General features: G+C 34.6%; 1 protein-coding gene across 1 annotated transcript in view; it reads right to left on the minus strand.

The window, feature by feature from the left end:
* Window positions 1–15,685, minus strand: part of LOC120637095 (alpha-tocopherol transfer protein-like) — a 37,065-nt gene extending 21,380 nt beyond the window's left edge. The window contains exon 1 of the mRNA XM_039908733.1: window positions 15,617–15,685. The gene's annotated coding sequence lies outside the window, so the exon portion shown is untranslated. The remainder of the gene's footprint in view (window positions 1–15,616) is intronic.
* Window positions 15,686–22,729: the final 7,044 nt, after the last annotated feature.

Here is a 22,729-nt window from a genome sequence, read left to right on the forward strand (position 1 = left end):
GGTTACAATATGCGTTTTTGATGATTAAAGTAACTTTTTTCATTAAATTTCCTTAATTTATCTTCACTAATTGGTTGTCAGTTCACTGTTCGTTACCAGCCAGAAACACAACATACATTAACATAGTTTAAAATGGAAGGCAGTAAGTTTAAATGGAAAATCTATTATCTTATCGCTGTTCTTGCATAATTTGCGCAACAAGCGAAGCGTTTTCTATCACTGTTTACTAAAACTATCGGTAGAGAAAAGCGACGTAACAATCGGCTAAGCAGAATGTAAACGATGAGGCACAAATAATTGTATAATAGGCTCTTGCACAGTTACTTCCTATTATGTAAGAATCACATATTCGTCGGGGATTCCTGGAAAACATAGAACATACATTTGTCTTCTTGTTTTCACAGCTGGAAAATGTTTGTGTGATGAACATGAATGTGTTTCAGCGTCTGGGTATTAATAAGTATATATAAGTACGTTCCTACTAATATTATAATTGTGAAAGTGTGGATGTTTGTTACTGAATCACGCAAACACGGCTAAACGGATTTGGATGAAATTTGGGAAGCATGCTGCCTTTGACATAGAAAAGAACATAGGCTACATTTTATCCCGTTTCCTTAAGTAGTTCCCGAGGGCAAATTAAAAATTGTTTTCGAGCTTAGGCGCAGGCAGACAGCTTTGAAATTTGGTATGCTATGGAAAAGGACATGTACTTTCTATACCGATCTCTCCGACAGTTCCCGTGGTAGGATTAAAAATTTGTAACGAGCGAAGCTTTACACCCAATTCTGAAGTCCACGCAGACGGAGTCGCGGCCAGAAGCTAGTTATTAATAAATATATTCAATAAGTACTAAGACGTAGTACCCATAATACACGAATCGCTTACTTTTGGGGCTAGGTACTAAATTTATTATTTCTTTATTTATGTTTGATGAATTGAGACGTATTTATTAATTAGTACCTACTTACCTAAAGTTGTTAATTTTTAATCTGTTTGAAATCATATTTCCATAAAATTAATGGGTGGATACAACTATTCGTTTTGTTGAAGTGACTCTAGTCCAGGCGCATCAAAAGGCATCAGTTCTCAGGTTATCTTCAAAAGTTATCGGCAGATCATTCACTTCTATCGCATGCCGAGTTATGGAACTTCCGTGAAATGATTATTCAGAACGGTAAGCTAAGCTAGATAAGAGTACCTTCATCTGTGTACATATCTATATTTTTTTAATAATAAAAAGGAACCAAAAAACCCCAAATAATCTTTGATACCATATTTATTCATTACCATTACTTTTTCGCAAGTCTATGTATAACTTTAGCCATGAAATTACTTCTCTTACACAATTCTTGAAACTGATTTTGAGAGAGCGGCCTTAAACTTACACTCCTTATTACGCACTGTTGGTGGGCGTGCGTGTCATGTTTTTAACTCTCCATCCCTAAAGCCTTTTTTAAATATTAATCTTTACACATTATAAAGCAAAGTCCCCCGCCGCGTCTGTCTGTCTCCTGTCGCTGTCCGAATGGATTTTCATACTGTTATCACTAATGAACAGAGTGACTCTTGCGGACGGTTTTAGTGTAGGTATATTTTATTGTGGTTTTCTGTACATTGGCCGAACGCCGCGAAAATGATTGATAAAGAAAAAGTAATGTACCTACTTCGTGTTTAAACTAATCATTATTTTCTATAATCCGCAGGGCTATATGTCTAACTGTTATGGTTTAGTCACAACAACTGCTTTTTGTTATAATTTGTCACCCAAAACTCTTGTACAATCGATGCTTTTATAATTAAGATTGATTGATTGACCTGAGAATTCCTTTTTAAACAATTGAAATTCTATCCTTAATATCTAGGCCTATCTTCTAATAGTAACGATGAAAATAAGTCCTGAAAGAAAAAAAAATAATATTGCCTTAACGCAAGGAATGAATAAAAAAATTTAGAAATTTACATGATTAATTTCCATTCAGAAGTTGCATACCAGTAAACTAACTCTTTTTGATTCTTCTCTTCGATCCGTATTATATACAATCGTTTTTATCTCAATTGGACTCAGTAGTTGGAAATGCAATCGAGTTCGTGTATTGTGTGTAAGTGTATTTAATAAGGTTTTTCGCAAACTAACGAGGAATGTGTTCGAGTGGGTCCTATAGGGACCCACTCGAACCATATGGTTTGGAAATAAAACTGGACCCGATAGGTTACGCTTCATTTAGGTTCTAGGATTTTTAAGATATAAAAACCGGTATTAAGCGGTTTGCTGTACACGAAGTTGCGCGGGTCAGCTAGTAAATAATAAAATAAATGAATTAATAAATATACCACGACAATAAATACATCGTCATCTAGCCCCAAACTAAGCGCAGTTTGTAATATAGGTACTTAGATGACTGATGAATATTTTAACGAATAATATACATAAATACTTATAATATAAAGATAAACACCCGAAACTAAATAAAACATTAATGTTCACCATACAAACATTCTCCAGTTGTGGGTATCGAACCAACAGCCTTGGCTCAGAAAGCAGGATCACAGCACTCTGCGCCAATAGGCCGTCTACATAATTTTTCATTCGATTGATATTTAACTACTAAGTTACTAACTAAAGATTATACGGATGCAATTAATTGATAGGGTGGCTGCAGGCTGGTAGGATATGGAGAAAGTTCCATAAATTGTTACCTCCACCGGTTTATCTGGAACCGGTGAGAATTATAGTCACGAAGTACCTAATTTTCTACCTAAACTTTCTTATGGGACCTTTGGATCAACCTATAGCTAGCCTGTTTGCTAACTATGATTTTTTTGCAACAAAAAGACGGCCAGGCGAAAGTGCGAGGTACAAAATAAAAAATTGCGCGATTCTGTTGATGCGATATTATTACTTTGTAGCCCATGGAGAAATCCTATAGATTACTTATTTTAAAAGTAAATAGAACTACACGGAGCACAAAAGATCCTGGAGGGTCAAAGTGCATCCGCTGAAGCGGGCCTCATTACAAGATAGATAGAAATAGAACTACAACTACTCGAATTCAAGGTATACAATTTTCGTGATTCTGAATCTCGGTGAATCTGAATAATTCTATAAATTTAAAATGCATATAAAAAATTTCGTAACCGACAGAATTTGAACCTGCGACTCTTTGGCAATCGTGGCCTGAGCGCTTTCTCCAAAAATTTTTATATGCATTTTAAATTTATAGAATTGATAATTCCTCCAAGTGTAGGTAAAAACACTAAAAAAATTATAAAAATCTGAATAATGCTGTTATTTTCACTACCATTTGTTACATAACATTCTATATTATTATGATTTTTAGCACTGATGGTAACAACAGATTCAAATCTCTATTTTATATGCTGTCCCGCGATCTTTTCCGCGCACAAATTGCGATAAATAAATTATTTCAATGCGAACTTTCATCCCCTACTATAGTTGGGTATAAATTGTTGTTGTTAAAAGCAGCTTATATAATTAATTTCAATAACATATATGTTAACAACGTGTGTTTGGATTCCAGCTATTTTAATGACAGACAGACATACTATAACGGCATTACGACTGCATTGTTGAAATTTGGTCAAACCTTGATCCAAACATTGACGTTTATTAAGGCCCCGAGTTAAATGTTTGGCTCTGATGAAATAGTTAAAACAATAATGCATCATAGTGCCATTATACTCTTAAAATATGTTGATCATAATATACGAAAGAAAAATATAATTAGTTGAACTAAAAAGAGACCCGCGGGCAATCACGCACAATCTCGCGTGAATACAGGGGAAATATTTAGTAATGGTCGGTTGGCTTAAAAAATGAATATAAAACAATAATGATCCAATTTGATTTTCATGTTAGTCGAGGCATAAAAGACACAAAAGAATTCCAACGCGGCATGCAATAATACACTGTCTAACATTGTCGTATAATCATTACAAAGCAACAATAGTAAAAAGTGGGGTCTTACTAGCATCGATTAAAGCAGTATTTTTATAACATCGTTTGTGTTTATTAAGATGGATTCTATAATCCTAATTATAATGACGTCAACGTAGGCAAAAAACTGTATTTTTAAAATAATATAATTGTGTTGTTTGATAAATAAGATGTGTTGAAGCGATTTTTATTAAGTAGTGATATGAGATTGTGAACTGACTGACTTTTTTGTGTCCCGCTGGCATTGTTTTCTTGGGCTGCAATCCTCTCTTCAAACGTAGATTGCAATGTTGGTCTGCTTAGCAATGTAAATGCTAGTCCAACGTTCATCATCATCACCGTATCAACCGATTGCTGTCGGTCCACTGCTAGTCATAGGTCGTTAGTAGGAAGTTTCATAGACAACGGTCTTGGGCCTTTTCAAACATTATCTCTATATTATTCTTGTCCCGCTTTTCTTATAAAACGATGCATTCTATTTCGCAATAGGTAGGTATGTGTATTAAGCTTTCCGAGAAAACGGCGTGTTCATATTTCGCGATGAACAATGAATGCCGGATGAAAGAGAACTCTTTGTTCAGGACTGTAATAAAGGAACAGGCGAAACGAAAAAATGGGAACACAAACGTTTCGCGCATATTTTGTGCTTTTTTATCCAAATATGTTTGACTACAGCGTCGGTTTGCGCTATCGGAATAAATAAATGCACAGACCATTTTACCCTATTTTAGTTCTTTACCCTAAATTTAACATGTATTGTGAAAGTTATTCATTTATACAACCTAAATCTATACCCACATAATAATAAGAGAAGATAATTTTGTTTGTTTGTTTAATTATAATCCAAATAGTATGCACCGTGCACTAACAACTAGCAACTAACTAGAAAGGTCTTTTATGCAAAAGTAACATAATTTATATTTTATTTCAGTGATATTAATATTCAGTAGAAATCGCACGTTATCCTGATAATTTACTTACGTAGCGTTAACTGTACTATTTTTTTTTTACTTTTTAGTAGATTCAAAAATTTGTCTGTGAAGCCATATCTCACAAAGTTTCTATTGGTGAAATAGGTATAAAAATCTCCACCTCGAAACATCCTCTTTATAACATGAGTATAGATACAAATTACGACGATTTAAAGGGCTCTCCGTTGCACTGTGTTGGACAATGCCGATCCTTCATCATCACATCAACCGATAGACGTCCACTGCTGGACATAGGTCTTTTGTAGGGAGTTCCAAGTTCCACGATTCTGAGCCGCTTGGATCCAACGGCTACCTGCGACGCGCTTAATGTCGTCTGTCCACCTCGTTGGGGGTCGACCAACGCTGCGCTTACCAGTACGGGGCTGCCATTCCAGCACCTTGGGACCCCAACGTCCATCCTTTCTCCGAACTATGTGCCCGGCCCATTGCCACTTAAGCTTCGCGATCCTTATTTAGTTTAATTTAAAACTATTATTACCATATAAAAATTAGTGCAATGTCTGGAATTGTTATACAGTCACATCATCCATTCCTAACCTATAATATTCTCTAACCACATAGCTTGGTAATCAAATTTTATTACCTTGAAATGTCAAGGTAATAACAGATCAGATGACGCAATCATCAAACACGTGGCTAATTAAGAACCTCACTTATATTGTAAGCCACCGAAAAGCTCGTGTATTTTTTAACAATTTCGTTTGAAATCCTACCCTACCCAATTCATGAATATTAAAATATGTTCTGGGAATTTGAATTCAATACATTATGTTAGAATATCAAACAATGCCAGATTCAAAATGTTTTTTTAGAGAAAAATAACCTCGTAGGTGCAGAGGTTTGAGATTACCCGCCCACTCCGAGCTGGTATTTGAATTGGTTCATCTTCTCTATAGACCGTGTTATTAACGCTACTTGGAGTCAAGTGATATTATGAAGGACAAGAACTGTGCCTAGTGAGTGGAGATTAATAGGCTGATGATAACATATTAACTAGAACCCACCGTACTCCATCTTTCAGGTTGCCACGAGTATTTAGTTAAATAAAAACTTAGTAGGTATGGATTTTCTCGCCGTGTATAACCCGACCGTTTAAAGAATGCTTGCTTAACATCTTTCAGTTGATCAACAATAAAAAACGGTTGTATTTTTAATATTTTTTATTCCACTACATGGTTAGTGATGATGCAGTTTAAGATGGTAGCTTTGTAAGATGTTAGGGTATGACAGACATATTATACCCAGTCCCCATGGTTTCTACAGGGCAACGTAATGTATCCCACACTAGACAAACTTGCAATAGCTCAGTATGGATTTAAAAAAAAATGTTTTGCTCATTTGTTTAACTTTAAATTTATCGAAAAGGTTATGTGGTACACTTACGTGAGTACGTCAAATCAACGATGTTGATAACAATCATTAACGTCAATTGCATTACATATATCGTAATTATTGTAAATATAGCTACATAATTGTAAAAATCATTTATTATTTGTATTAAATAGATATATTGTAATTAAAAATACAAAATCAAAGTTTTTTACAGTATTTCTTCCGGTTTACAATTTCGTAATAAAAACATTTTTAAACCTCAGCATATTTTAACATCCAAGGTTTATGAGAAACACATGTAGGAAGTACCTACTTGTATTTCAAGGTATCGACATCGCCTTCTTAAATATATTTAATTTTTATGTCTTATATAGTAAGTACATAAATTAACAATTTAAGTATTCAATTGACTAGGTGATATAATTTGTGATATAATTAATGGCCCTTCTGACCTTGATTATTCTCCGTTACTGTCAATAGGTGACTGGTGAGCATAGCGCAAAGGCTTCTAAGCTCATGAGCTTTTCAATTTCCCAACTTTCTTTTTTTATTATATTCGGGTTTTTCGTATTTTTTTTTACTTTTCTATAGTTGAAGCCGCTGGGTGGAGATAGAGATCCAGGTTATTTTCTTACCATTTTTGAATTGTTTTATGTGCATAAAATTAGGTTGAACTACACGAACGTGACTATACGATTATTACTATTCTATACTATTTTTTTTTTAAATTCAGTTTCGGCTTTGGGCTTAAATCGTGTCATTCCTAATCTCCCAGCAGGTGCTGTATTTTTCTTTTTTTTTTTTGCTGGCGAGGTCTCTTTGTCAACGTCTGCCAATCGGCAGTAAGATCTGCTCGTTATGTATACTTGAAATACGGATAACATTTCAAATTTGTGAATTATTAATAATTTCCGTATTTTCTCTGCTTTGGTCAGGTGATAGAGAATTATAATCCTTCCGTAGACTAATAAAAATTAACTATAAACTGCTTAAAATAAAAATATAATCATTATTATTTTCTGAGACCCTAGATTTTTTGAGAACTTATTATAAAATTTACTTTATTACTATAATTCTGAGAACCTAATTATGCGCATTCAGAATTAAGATTTATTAAAATAATTACTTCACACGACGTCATGTTATTGACCGCAATACAAAATAAGTCCTTCAGGGCCTTTCAAAAAACTCTTGTATGGTCTAAATTACTCGCTGCAAAAATTTACTGCAACTTAAAAAAGCATTTTTTTGTTTACCCAATAGGTATGTTTGCTCTTAATACAAGTACCTACTGCAAGAACAATTTTCCTACGATAGGTATAATTAAGCGAGCGAAATGAGGTCATAGGCGGGTGAAATAGCATTGCGTCCATCTGTCTGTCTGTTAAAGCGGTATAAAACTATTATGCCGTATGGTGATGGCAGAACCGCAGAACGGAATACAATTGTCACCCCCCCAACTCGTCCCGCGGGTGTCGTCCGAGGCGACTAAGGGAATATAATAAAAGTATCATTAATATGGCACCCATTATTTATAACAAGCTACCAGTGTCATTGGCGGACAGAAACCGAAATAATATCATTTAAGAGTAAAATTGAAGATTCTTACTTATAAAGCGATATTATGATATTAAAGAATATTTATGTGACATTTTATAGAACTTTGACTATTATAGAATTTATTAATAGATTTGTTGTATATTATTATTAATTGATTTAAATACTTGATAAAAATTTTAATTTAATGAGCATTGTAAAATGCATAGTTTTTAGCAAATTAAATTGCATGCCAATCGATGTACCTCCTACTCAACCTGCAAATAAAGATTTTGAAATAAAGAAATAAAGAAACGGAGGACGGCCAGCAGCGTTCTCTGTGCTGTCTCTGTCTACTACCATCTACTGCGATCACCAATCTGTCTGCATAGCATGGTGATTATGGGCGAACTCTCCCGTAAGGACAGGGAAAGGCCTTTAGTCCAGCAGTGGACTGGTTTAGGCTTTGATGATGATAATACAATATATATATATATTTCTTATGTGCGTGTGTATGTCACTGAACTCCTCCTAAAGGGCTGGACCGATTTGAATGAATTTTCTGGTATGCGTTTGCGTTTGGGTGGCACCCTGGATGGTTTAGATTCACAAATCAGCCCGACAGATGGCGCTGGGGTCCTTTAGTATTATATATATTTAAGTAATAATATATTTATTTTATGGGTACTGTATGTATATGTGCTCCACTAAACTATATTCTGTATTTGTTTTCTTCGCCTGGAAGAAATCGCTACGAAGCGATAAGGCCGCCAAATTGTATACGTTGTTTTGTTATACTTTTCTTTTTTTATGTACTTTTTGCGGTGTGCAATAAAAGTATATTCATTCATTCATTCATTAAACTATTATTAACAAATTGAAAAGCTCATAATAAGTAATAAATACCTTTGTATAATAATAATACTTTTCAATCTTTCAAAGCTCAGGTAGACACAAAAAAGTTTATTAGGTACTTATGTCTGAAATAAGGACTTAATTAGGTGGTACGACGTAACCTAACCTAACACTTACATAAACATAGACTATGTTAACATTTAAGTGGAAACAGTGCAAACAAAAGCTTGTAGTTTATTATTAATGTGAAGCCTAACCGGACTATATAATCGTAACAACACGACCTTGGACAAGGTACAATTTATACAAGGTTTGTGCCTATCATAAAAAAAACCTGTAGGTGTAGCCAGGCCGTGAAAAAATCGATAACCGGTTGGCGAATTAAATAATGAATAATATTAAAACGATTGATTTTAAATGTTCTTTTGAAGGAGACAATTAAAAAGTCACTCTAGAATGGTTTAACCTTTACGTAATATTTCTAAATCTATTACAGATAAAATTCCGTGATCTTAAGTTTCGCACAGGAATCTATTAATATTGCTGCCAATCCGTTTCCTGAATTATAGTTACATGTTGGTAATTAGCAGGGTTTGGAATTATTATTTATGACACAAACCCATTACGTGTAAATAAATTGACTTTCATTTATGCTTACAGTTTGAACCAAGAGCTTAATACCGGACACTATGTAACTAAATATTATTCCATAAAAGCATGAGTTACTTTGCGGAACTCCACGACATACTTTAATTAGCTTTAATCCTGGATAGTGGATGGATAGATAATGATTTCTTAAACGCTTCTTAACTTAAATGTTAACTAGGGGGTTGTAGCGTAGTCCTTACTTAATATAATCAATGTGAAAGTGTGTATGTTTGTTTGCCTTTACGCCCTAACTAAGCAACCAATCTACTTGATATTTGGCGTAGAATTAGTAGGAAGGACCGAGAATCACATAGGCTACTTTTTGTCCCAGTATATATATGGTTCCCACGGGATTTGTTGAAAGCACAGCCACGGGAAGAACGCAGGCAACCGTTGGTATCATTACATTACGGATACTTTTATCATAGACTTAAACCCCTCCCGTACGTCCCGTAATATAATTTTCCATTCCATTATCTCCTAAAGCTAAACTATGCGAACAATTAACAAGCTGTTAATGCCAATATCACCTTCTTGGTAGGATTAATATTCTATGCCTATAAATGGATTGAAAATCTCATTTAAATTTTTAATTATTGGTTTACACATAAAATGAGTTCAATATTGTGGCTTATCAATAAGTGGTAGGTTTATGGTTTCACAGACTAATTAGATCTACAAAAACTACTGGATAAAATTAATTTCGAATGGTGAAATAATAGTTATTAAAATCGGTTTGATAGTAATTTTGAATAAAAGAATATATTATAGAAGTACAGACAAATTAACAGCTACAGCAACCTATTTATCTAATTTCTCTGCATCAGCTGCAGCACGCTTCAGTCTTGGTTTTCAGTGGGTTACCTTCACGGAAGTAACCTTCGCTCAATAGTTAACAATCAATAAACTGAAAACTTTAATATTAGAACCTATTGGTTATTGAACCTATTGGTTTTCAGCTGTAATCGAATCTATTGGTTTGGCGCGAAGCGATGGCAAGAGACCTGATGGTATGACGCTCGTTCCTTGGAGGCTGGTTGGAAGGTCACTTGTATGGGATGCAACTTGTGTCGATACCCTAACTGCATCACACATCCAAGCCACCTCGTCAATGGTGGGTGCGGCTGCTACCAGTGCCGAGCAGGCCAAGAGGCGTAAATATGAAATAGCAGTTAGCAGTTTCATTTTGGTGCCTTTTGGAGTAAAGACTTTGCAACTGTGGGGACCGGAGGCACGAGCTCTTTTTAAAGAATTATCGAAAAGGGTTATCGAGTCTAGCGGTGATCTTAGAGTTACCTTGGCCAAAAATTAGTTTGGCCATCCAAAGCGGCAATGCTGCCAGCATCTAAGGAACTGCGGTGGTTTTGAAGACGTTTTAGATTTTATTTAGTTTTGCATAGATTAGTTTATTTTAGGTTATATTTTTTAAAACAAATGTGAAAGTTATATAACAGCTATTTAAATAAAAGGCTAAAAAAATAAGTTGAATATAAGAAGCTACTGAGTTATATTATATAAACTACTAAATGTAACCATCAAAGCCGAAAAAAAATGACAATTATTTGAGTAATTTTGATACACAGACATTTGTAGATAGTAGAACGTTAAGATGTTAATTTTATCCTGTTACAAGTCATAAATTTCATTTCATTATAGTTAAATGCCTCAGCATAATAGTGTATCATCATATCATGTTAATTTACCGGAAGATTCTTCTTTAATTCGAAACTCCTTCGGTTTTATAGCCGTCAACAAAACCATATTTATATGGTTGAATACATTACACGCATGTGTTAAACGATACATGCACATTTTTCGTCATAAAACACGATATAAGCGTGTTAAAATGTAACACATCATAAAATTTTACAAACTGGATAGTGTTCGGGAAATCTTTGACACCAATTAAATACATTTTGCATGAAAAGCCTTTATGGGGACCCATTGTTATAAGAACAATAAGAAATTATCGTGAGTCAAACTGTAAGCTTGTGTGGTATGGTTTCCGAGAAAGTGGTGAAACTGTTCCAATTTTGTTGTTCACATGACTTAATAAAATAAAAAGATTAAGTTTCAGGGGTCCTTTATATAACATATATGCTAACATTTGCAGATTATTAACAGAATAATTGTTTTTGGTATCTACAGTTTTCAGGTAGCCCTATTTAGTTTTGAGTATTATATTTACTAAATAGATTTTATTTTAAGTATATTTTGTTCTCAGTTTTTTTTAAATCCCGCGAGAGTTTATTCTTGTCACTAGAAAAGTCTCCGCGGATACAAGCTATATCTGTGTTGTATTTCATCAACACCAATGAACGTAAGAAACAAACAAACACGCCTTCAAATTTACATTATTAGTATGGATAAAGTACTAAACATAAAAAATGATATAACGTGGACAAGAATCCGCAGCTAATAAAAATTAATTAAGTCTTTTACATAAGTAATTAATTTTTATTTAAATTTACAGTTAAGAAATTATTAAAAATAGCAACGGAAGTAGATTCACTGGGCTAAAAATAAACTGACCCCGATCCAATTAACCATTCAAATTCGAAGGAAAACACGTATTGTTTCTTTTGTGAGTGTTAGGTGATCAGTTTTTATTTAAGACAGTTTGTTAAATGGGTAATATAAAGTATTAAAATAACTAAACTATGTAGCTAAAAATTTGCCTAATATCTAAATTTAGGTTTGGCTCAGTTGGTAAAAATAATTTACCCCGATAAAATTAACCATTTGAACTCAAAATATATAAAAAAAACACACATTGTTTCCCTTACAAATGTAACGTCCGTTGTTCAAAATCATTGAAAACATTTGCCTCTAAGTATTTTTTTTTGTCATCATTAATCAGAGCCTCTATATATGTATAATAGTAATAAAATAATAATGAATATACATATCAAATGGTCACAGCACGGCTCATCATTTGTCACATTTTTCGCAAGTGCTTAATTTAATTTGTCCTGACTTTTTAAACGACGAAAGCATATAAAAAAAACTAGGGACATACTACAGTACCCCAATGCAGTCATTTTTGTCATTTGCTTTCATTTTAATTCAGAATGAATGTTCTTATATTTAGGAGGTATGCCATATAAACTGTAATTTTTAAGTAATACTGCTTTAAGCGCTGATAGTAAGCCAACGAAAGATCATCGAAATCTAATAATAGTGGGGATAGTTAGTTGTACCATTATATAAATCTTCAGCCCTGTTTTGGTAAAACAGTAGTTTTGAGTCGTAATTATTTCCATCAAACTCAAAACGATCATAGTGGAAAGTTCAGGACCTTATATTGAACCTCACGAGGCGAGTAGATGTTCAAACAATGTCGAAAGAAAATTGGGTCAAATTTCGCAGTAATGAGGTTATTCATAATAGAACTATGAAGATTCCCGGCTATTATTATGTAGGTACGTGAAGAATTCATTTGTGAATCATACAAAGCTGTTATAGTTTAATATACACATATGTAATGACATATTTCTTAGATCTCACGGTGTAATGCCTGCACGTGCTTATAATTATCTATTATTTAAACGTCCCTAACACATATTTGCATTGTTTAATGGTGCATTTATTCCATTGTATTTAATACTAGGTGAACAAGATTTTGTTACAATGTTTAATAATCGTTACGCAGTTTTTAAGAAAATTATTAACTATTTTTCTTATAACATCTTTTTAATGTCATAACTTTACTTTATTGGCAACTGAAATAACTGTCTGCATGTTTTCTAAGTGTAACTTTTATGCTTTGCAAGTGAACATTTATTAAATATCAGACTAAGCAATAGTAAAACGTGGCGGGATAAAGCGAGAATAATATAAATAATACCAAAACTGCGAACATGCAATAAAGGACCTTCGAGTATCGTGTCGAAATGTCATCAGTGCTATCAGTATAATATTCCATTGATGAACATAGTCTGCAACGTATTTGACTATATATAATGTTATCATATTCGTAAATAGTAGTAGTAGCACCAAAAGAACCATCCGATCCACCGCCCCCTGCATACACAAAAGTCCCAAAAATTCATATTAATCGCTTCGTATAATATAATGTTGTCAACAAAATAAATTTTAATATTCACTAACTTGATCGGTGAATATTTTGAAAATATTATAAAATCTTCGATTCGAGGACTGTTATGGAACGATAAAAATTTTAAAGCTTTCGTTTTTGAGACAGAGTTTGCAATTTGTACCGATATTTTTCAGTCCTTTTTTTCCTGGACGAACAAGATTATATGTATTCATATTATTTCGTCATCATCCAAATAATGGTTGTATTGGGCAACATTGTATGGCATTTTAAAATGATTGATGACGAATAGTGCTAACCCTGTTACAAGAAAGCGCAAACTAACGTTAAAATAAACGCAACAAAAGTAAGCGTTAATATGCAAATGAAACAGAAAATCATTGAAATTATTCTTTGTGTTTTTTCTATATGGTATATTATGAATACGGCATTTGTATTAACGAAAATAGCACATTAATAAGTACAAACTTACATGTATAAAGACTGCTAAATACATAAGGCATCCTGCGTTATCGCTGTAGTTGTATAAAAATAATGCAACAAGGACTATTCTCAGACCCGATTTGAGATCATCAATCTCTTCGTAACCCAAGTGGAACAAAAGCTATCCTTGCAAACGTATTCATGAGCCGCGACTGATGTTTGCACTCGTCTGTATACAGTAAATGCATGGTACTTCGGCACATGTAGGTACTGCTACACATGCATGTATAACCGGCTTCAAGGTCAAGCCGCTCGCCGTTGACCGATGATGGTCGGATGGTAACGCACACACTCGCGATTCAGGGAGCTTATACTTTATGAACATGCGTCTACGCATATGTTTATGCTTGTTTATTGACATTTTTGTAATGGAATTTTGTTACTATTGATCACGTCACCTCTATTTTTAGTAATCCTTCCTTGTTTACTTATTATTGGAAGGGTATTGGTTCCATTTTTTATTCTTATAAAAATATCGTAAAACGGCGGCTTAATATTTTTTAAGCATCTGATGAGGGTATTGCAATTTTAAATGACTGACATCACTTCATTTAAATATAATATCTACAATGAATATTTATGTTGTTTTCAAAGTCTATCTCTTAATCCTAATTCCCATTAGGTACCTACTTTTTAAATGAATAATAATAGTATAGCGAAAAAAAACTAAAAAACACGCTTTTCTAGATAACCTAACAAAAATATTGGCTTAAATGATCTTGTGTCTCACAATAACTCACAATGGCTAGGCGAAATAGAATTATTATTTTTTTTTTCACACCACAATAGGGTGGTAATAAATGCCTTAATGGTAAAGCAAAAACGAAAATGAGGAATAAGCCACCGGAACAGCCGAAATATCGAAATAATCGAAATTGATAATGTTGTATACGAATCGAGACTTCAAATAACTTATAATGCGGTAAAAATAAAAGTAGTCAGTAATGATAACGACATAGAAATACCTGCACCGGACCGGACGGATAAAGTCCTATCAAAAACGGTTCAAACGTTTGCATTAGCGCAGACAAACCTAATAAGCTTAGAGATGCTAGATTGTATAAGAAATTATTTAAAGATACCTAGTAACGAAGAATAAGTCAACGATTAACCATGACGTTATTCCTTTAGATGTCGTTACTTTTGTACCTAATTACGAAATCTTTCACCTTATCAACCTTTCATTTAAAAATTTAATATAACTTAATTTAATAATTGTTTGTTTATGTAACCTACGATTGTAGGTATACTCGATTAACCTTATCAAAGTATCGCCGACATTTGTTTTCTAGGACACGAGATTAATAATTTACTTAGTTATCGTTCATAATTATCGTCTATTTGTTATTTTTATTAGCACTGGTTATAGAGCTCGTTTACGGGATAAAAGATCAGTCATAATTCTTAAAAACTTAATAAATAATTGCTAATAATAAATATTATTGTATTGATATCACTTTCGTTATTATTAATCAGAAATTTAACTGTCATTTAAATTGACGATCCAGATTAATAAACGACTATAGGATAGAAGTATTGAATTAGTATACTACAATGATTTCACTGACTGGCAAAGTTCAAACACTTTAGACATCGAATTTAAATGCCTAGGTCATTGAACGAACCTTGCCAGCAGTCCTGAAGAACCTTCGATCAACAAAGAGCACTAAACAAAAAAAAAACCTTTTTAAAATACTTTAAGAAACTTTGTATCACAAAACGTATTGGCATCAATAAAGAAAAATAAATACTTACGATGTTTTGTGTTGTTGTATATGAACGCACACTAGCACACAAGGCGCGACGTCTATACTCAACGAAACACTCCGGCGCAGTGGATTTAACTTGAATCTATATTCCCATAATATTTGCACGGTGCACCCGAACAAATACATTTAGGGCGGCCAAATTTTCGAAACTGAAATTCGGGACGAGGTCGATATGCAATAAAATTTTATTCTTAATTAGGCATATTATACAAACAAACGCTCGAATATGAAATAAGCGGCAAAAAAGTTTATTACATTAGATATACTTTGTTATAAATTTCGAACTATGTATTCATTAAAAATGTATTATTTTTATTTCTAGTATAAATATTATTGCAATAATAAATACTATGTAATGAAGTAAGTTTCAAATATACTTTAAATTGCCAAAAGTTTGAATCTTAATTCATGTTTGGATACCATGTAACGTACGTATAGTAGCCATATTATATGCTTGGTACGACAATATAATATAAACTATATAATTTGAAGAACTCCCTGGCAACTTACTGACTAAACGGATTAGGGAGCCATATCCCAAACCGGTTAGCCCACTACTATCTTAGACTGCATCATCTGTCAAGAGCTAACTTAATACTATGTGAACATCGCATTAGTTCATAGGCAGAACTTTTAGTAGTAGTACACCTTTTTTGACAGAGCCCGTCCGAGGAAGTACTATCACCATTGTTGCAATGCTTTGTTCCGATCTGATGGGCGTGGATGCTGTTGGAATTAGAGCCACTTCTACGGACAAATGCGGCTTAACATCTATGCCTCAAATTGTTTGACTCAGGGTGGCATGTGTCAGGACGTGCTCCGTGCTCCTTGCAATCTCTGCGAACTGTTGCGCTGTTTATAGGCGATGGTTTTCCAATTAACATCAGGTGGACTAACTTCTTGGTCCATCAATTATTAAAGAATAACTAACTTAATTACCATAGAATAAATTAGTAGCTAGTCGTCCCATGCAGCATGCTTAACTCCTCTCTCCTATAAAAGACGAGCTGTATTCCAGTTGTGGTACGTCTAACTCTATTGGTGGATTAAGATGACAATGATGACGGTAGCTCAAATGACTGTAACAACTAATTTGATTCATTCATTCATGATGATGATCAAATTAGTAGTTACTGTCATTTGAACTAACGTAATATTATAACCTTTAACGTTTTGGGACCTGTCTCAACAGGTGGGCCTTCGTATGAACATGAGCAAGACGAAAATTATGTCTAACGCTCATGTTCCGCTCCACCCAATTACTGTTGGGAGCTCTGCACTCGAAATTGTAGACGAGTATATATACCTAGGACACACGATCCAGTTAGGTAAGTCCAATTTCGAGAAAGAGGTAAACCGCCGAATCCAACTCGGATGGGCAGCGTTCGGGAAACTTCGTGACATCTTCTCGTCCAAAATCCCTCAGTGCCTGAAGACTAAAGTCTTCGAACAGTGCGTGTTGCCAGTGATGACTTACGGATCAGAGACATGGTCGCTAACTATGGGCCTCATAAGAAGGCTCAGAGTCACTCAACGAGCGATGGAGAGAGCTATGTTAGGAGTGTCTCTACGTGATCAAATCAGAAATGAGGAGATCCGTAGAAGAACTAGAGTTACCGACATAGCTCAGCGAGTTGCGAAGCTGAAGTGGCAATGGGCGGGGCACATAGCTCGGAGAACCGATGGACGTTGGGGTCTTAAGGTGCTGGAATGGCGACCCCGCACCGGTAAACGCAGCGTAGGTCGGCCCCAAACGAGGTGGACAGATGACATCAGGAGAGTAGCTGGGAGCCGTTGGAGGCAAGCGGCCCAGGACCGTGCATTGTGGAACTCCCTACAAAAGACCTATGTCCAGCAGTGGACGTCAATTGGTTGAGATGATGATGATGATGATGATGAAGTTTAAGATTTATTTTTTATTTTATTTAACAAGTTTACCGATCCGCACTTGGCCAGCGTGGTGGACTGGCCTCTTCTCTTCTGAGAGAAGACCCGTGCCCTGTAGTGGGTCGTTGTTTCCCATTTAGCTTACACTCTATCTCTTTAACTACTCTGTAGCTTTTTAACAATAAATTTCCTGACTTCTATTCATATTCTCTTCTTCTGGTCCTTAGCTTACGTAATCTGGAGTTGGCATAACTTGTCGTTCTTTAAACTTAAGGACACTCTTATTCGATTAGTTTTTCCTTATTTTTTACGAATGTCTTGGGAATGTATTTGTTGGTAAGATAACCACAAGCAGCAACTTTTCATTTTCCCGCTAAGGTTCTATGTAATTCCCCTTAAATAGCAAATTCAGCCAGTCTCCCTGTTATCATTCCGGATCCTTTTGGAGACTCAATGAAATTATAAGGTCTTATCCGCTATAGTGATGTTGTGTTGTTATGCTAAATGTTACACTTTATTACATCTGTATATTAGGAACGGGTACAAAGTTACTCTATGCTTGTAACAAACGTGTTTACAAAGATAAATGTGTTAAGATTTAAAAGTAGGTACTCTACTACAATAGCTGGCACTCGGCCCGAATTCGCTATGACGTTTAAATCGTAACTGCACGTGAAACTAATTTTGCGACGTCAAATTTGCCTCCAAACTTAGCTCCAAACATACCTATGTTTTACTTTTAAAACAGTAAAAAAAAGTTAGTACATGTACAAGGACAGCTTATCTTAAAAGAGATTTATTTCAGATCGTGAGAATAATTTACTCAGGAGAATAATAATTAACAAAAATGTGTGTGTTTCGGGATGCTCGATTGAAGTGATAACTTAAACTGATCAAGTCGAACTATTTAATATTAAATTGTTTATCTTGAGAAACGCTAATTTGTTGCTTAAATTTTATGTATATTAATATAATAATATAAGGAAAGGTTATTTATTAATTAATGTTTTATTGATTATAAAATATATTTTATCCCTACTAATATTGTGAGAAATGGCTGACTATAATGCTGAACCCTGGACAGCATCATCATCGTTGTAAAATCAGACGATGATGGTGGAACGGCATTGATTATGGGAATCATCAAACGAGTCCATTATACGTCTGGTTGTCCAAGGAAGAATCGAGGGCACCACATCACGCGGAAGATCGCCCATGAGATGGGCTGACCAAATAAAGGCTGCAATGGCTGTCCCCTAACATGAGTGTGCTAGAAAGGTAGCTGCCAGAGAGGAGTGGTGACGAATAGTCAAGCGTGCCACAACCCTTAAGTGACGACCACGACTGAGAAGAAGAAATATTATAAATGTCAAATGTCAAGTTTGTTTGTTACGCTTTCACGCAAAAACGACTTAATCGATCCTCATGAATCTTTGTACACATATTCTTGGAAGTGTAAGAAGTAATATAGGATACTTTTTATCCCCATATTAAGCTCGGTTCCTTTGGGAGAGGGGACGAAAGTGATTGACGATTTTACACCAAAACTCCGACAAATTATAACCGATTTAAGTAATTATTTTTGTACTATCATGTTCAGTGTTCTGCTACGGATCACGAACCATGAATCGGTACTTGATAGATAAAGGATTTTCCTTACATTGAAATTAATAGAAACCACCCGGAATGTTAAAATGTTAGGAAGAGACATTGTTAAACCACAATACTTCAGAGAGAGTTAAATAACATGTGATACTTCATGTGATATTCTTAAATGAAAAGATTAAAAGCAAACGGAGCCGCCTGTTCAAGCAGAGAATAACGATTGTTAAAATGTAAAATAATGCTGGAAACAAGCAACAGCTGAGTTGATCATTGCGATACTTTTGAAACGTCGAATATTTAACCAAACTACATAAAGAAATGGACACTGTTTAACCCGAGCATAAAGGTAAATAAATAAATAATTATAAATAAATCAGACTCATTCTCGCACCAGTCTATAGGTTTATATCGGACCGTTCCACAAAAATCAGTGGAGTTATTGATCCTACACATTTTATTAACGCAGAGCCTGCATAAACAATGTGGCTGTATGTATGTCTATGTGGCTTTATAGAGGGTTCATAGTACGTTCAGGCGGTACATATATTATTATTATCGCTGTGTGTATATACAATGAATAGATCTGATTCATGTACCCACATGGAAGGGTGAATCATCTATTCACATTGTATAAACACTATTTATTTCCATTGAGAAGGAAAAAAATACTTATAGCTATCTTTTTTCAACAATTTAGCCCTTCACTTGAAATGATGAAATCTAAAATTGTAACGGGCTAACCTGTTATGGGTATGGGAGCAGTTATATTAAACATCAACATCATTAGGCACGGGTCTCCTCTTACAATGATAAGGGTTTGGGCCGTAGTCCACCACGCTGGCCCAGTGCTGATTGGTGGATTCCACACGTTAGAACATTATGGAAAACTCTCAGGCATGCAGGTTACCGCACCAGGTTTTCCTTCATCATTGAAGCAAGTATAAATTATTTTAATAGCTGAAATATAACTTAAATATATTGCTTGAATAAAATTGCTTATATTAAATCCATACCCGTAGTCGGTATCTACGCAAAAACGTATCGGCACGTCTTTCTCGGTAGTAACTAGCCTCGGCCAAAGCCTCCCACCAAACCAGACCAGAGAATTTTGGAAATTTCAGAAATTAAAAATTTCCGAATTGCCCAAGCTGGGGATCGACCCCCGGATCTTCCACTTAAACCCAAAGCGCTCGCCGCTGCGCTAGGGAAGTCGTCAAAAACTTGTAATTTCTTTACTTGTGTACTCCATAATTACATCGTTACTGCAAAAAGCTAATAGCTAACAAAGTTGTTGAAAAGTGATAACTGCTAACCTACATATCTACACTCACTAACACACTAAATAGAAGATAATATAACCGAAACCGAACTACGAAACGGTGAGAAATGGCTGACTATAATGCTTAACCCTGGACAGCATCATCATCGTTATTAAATCAGACGGTGGAACTGCACAGTTAGGCACTGATTATGGGAAATATCAAATCCCACCTTCGTGTACCACTTGTGACCTTGGGCGGTCTACCATGCAAAATATAAACATCAATAGTCGCTTCTATGCCACAGACGGATAGTAAAAAATATTCATGTCGTTCTAAAAAAATTAATTAAATATTCAGTCATAACAAGTAAAAAAATACGTGGGAATTATTTTATATAACGCCAGCCTTTTTAAGGTTCCATACGCTTGCCAACGAGACCCTATCACTAAGCCTTCGCTGTCCGTCTGTCCGTCCGTCCGTCGAACTGTCAGTGGGTTGTATCTCGTGAACCTTAATAAGTAGAAATTTTCATGGAATGAGTATTTCTATTACTGCTATACAAACAAACAATAAACATAAATCATCATCATCATCAACGGACGTAGGTATTTTGTAAGAAGTTTGAAATACCATGGTCTTATGCCGCTTGGGTTGAGCGACTCACTTGAAGGTCGACAAATGCGTGTACCGGTGCGAAATGGCCATTCCAGCACCTTTGGACCCCAACGTCCATCGGTTCTCCGAGCTATATGCCCTACCCTTGAGCTACGTTGGTAACTCTAGTTCTTCTACGGATCTCCATATTCCTGATTTGATCACATAGCGATACTCCAATCATAACACTCCCCATCGCCCGCTGAGTGACAACGAGACTTCTTACGGACCACCTTTTAAAGCCATAGGTGACCTATTGCGAAAAATAAATAAACTTTGAAAATTAAAGCGGGGGTTCCCATACAAGAAACTTGTTTTTTTTGGTATTTTATGATTTTTGGGCGATGATAATAAATTTAATTCTATGTAGTGTTTCTTATTGTACCTTGGTACGGAACCCTTTATTTGTTTTTTATTCGATCATTCCATTAAATTTCCTGTAGTTTCAAATTTCGTTCAACAATTTAGTTTTCCGTAATTGATAAACATAGATATAAATATATCTTTGGCAAAATAATTGATATAAGATAAACGTTCGCTCGATGCAAACAGTCGTTATGACTGTTTTACAACCTTATTTATTTCATTAATTGGATTTTTTTTTAATATTATATTCAATTCAATATTAAATGCTGATAATACAAATTATAAACTTGAATTAGGTATGTGCTGAAATGTTCAAATAGTGGAATGTCCACACTGAATTTAACTTTCAAAATTAACACGTATCGTTACCTACGTGTTACAGTTTCAAACGATTAATAAATAGCAACGTCAGCTATTGGGAAATAAATTTATTTACGAAGGTAGGTGGGTGCATGTAATAATATTATTTATGTGAGGATATTAAAGAATTAATGATTATTGGGCAGAATTATTAAAGTTAATAAAAGTTCATTACGGTAATAAAATAAAACGCACATTTTGTAACAAGTTTCGGCCAACATGGGACGTCAAACCGACATAGTGTCAATTCTGTTGTAATCTAAGTCGTAACAAATCTTTAAATTTTACTAAATTGAGCGGTCTTAAGAGTAGTTCACATAGCATTTGATTTGTATTTAAGTAATTTATTGATAGATGTACCTTTTTAGGGTTCCGTATTTTACAAGGAAAAAAGTTATATACTTACAGACCCCTAGTACCCCTTATAAAAACTTACAGCGAAAAACAGAGACTCAGGTTCAAAAACTATTATTAATGTTATGTACATTGATAGTTCGGAAAGTAAAGATATCCTTGTCCACGGGGAAAACAGTAAAAGGATAACACTCAAAGCTCAATAAAAGTGACTAAGTACTTCATTAAAATTTTAACAACTTTTCTGAAAAAACGTGAACTGAGTTCGCACTAGGCTCCGGTTCAGGCCGGATTTTACATACCAGCCCGGTAATCCATAGAAAATTCTTACTGTCTACCCTAAAAAGCACGTTAAACCGTAATTAAGCCCGCCCGGCACCCACAGTTGAAACAGAGTTGCAACACCAAGCTCTACATATATTTTTCCTTTAAGAGATTTTAATTAATTTATATTGTAATATGATAAAAAATGTAAATTAAACGCTGGAATCATACGGGATTAACCTTGGCAAATGAATGAGTAAGTACCAACCTTCATTCATACATTAATATTCTTCAAATTTGCAATTTCATATATTGGGCAACTAGCTAATATTATATCAGTTATTATT

This window comes from Pararge aegeria, chromosome 3 (assembly GCF_905163445.1).
Source record: "Pararge aegeria chromosome 3, ilParAegt1.1, whole genome shotgun sequence".
NCBI lineage: Eukaryota > Metazoa > Arthropoda > Insecta > Lepidoptera > Nymphalidae > Pararge > Pararge aegeria.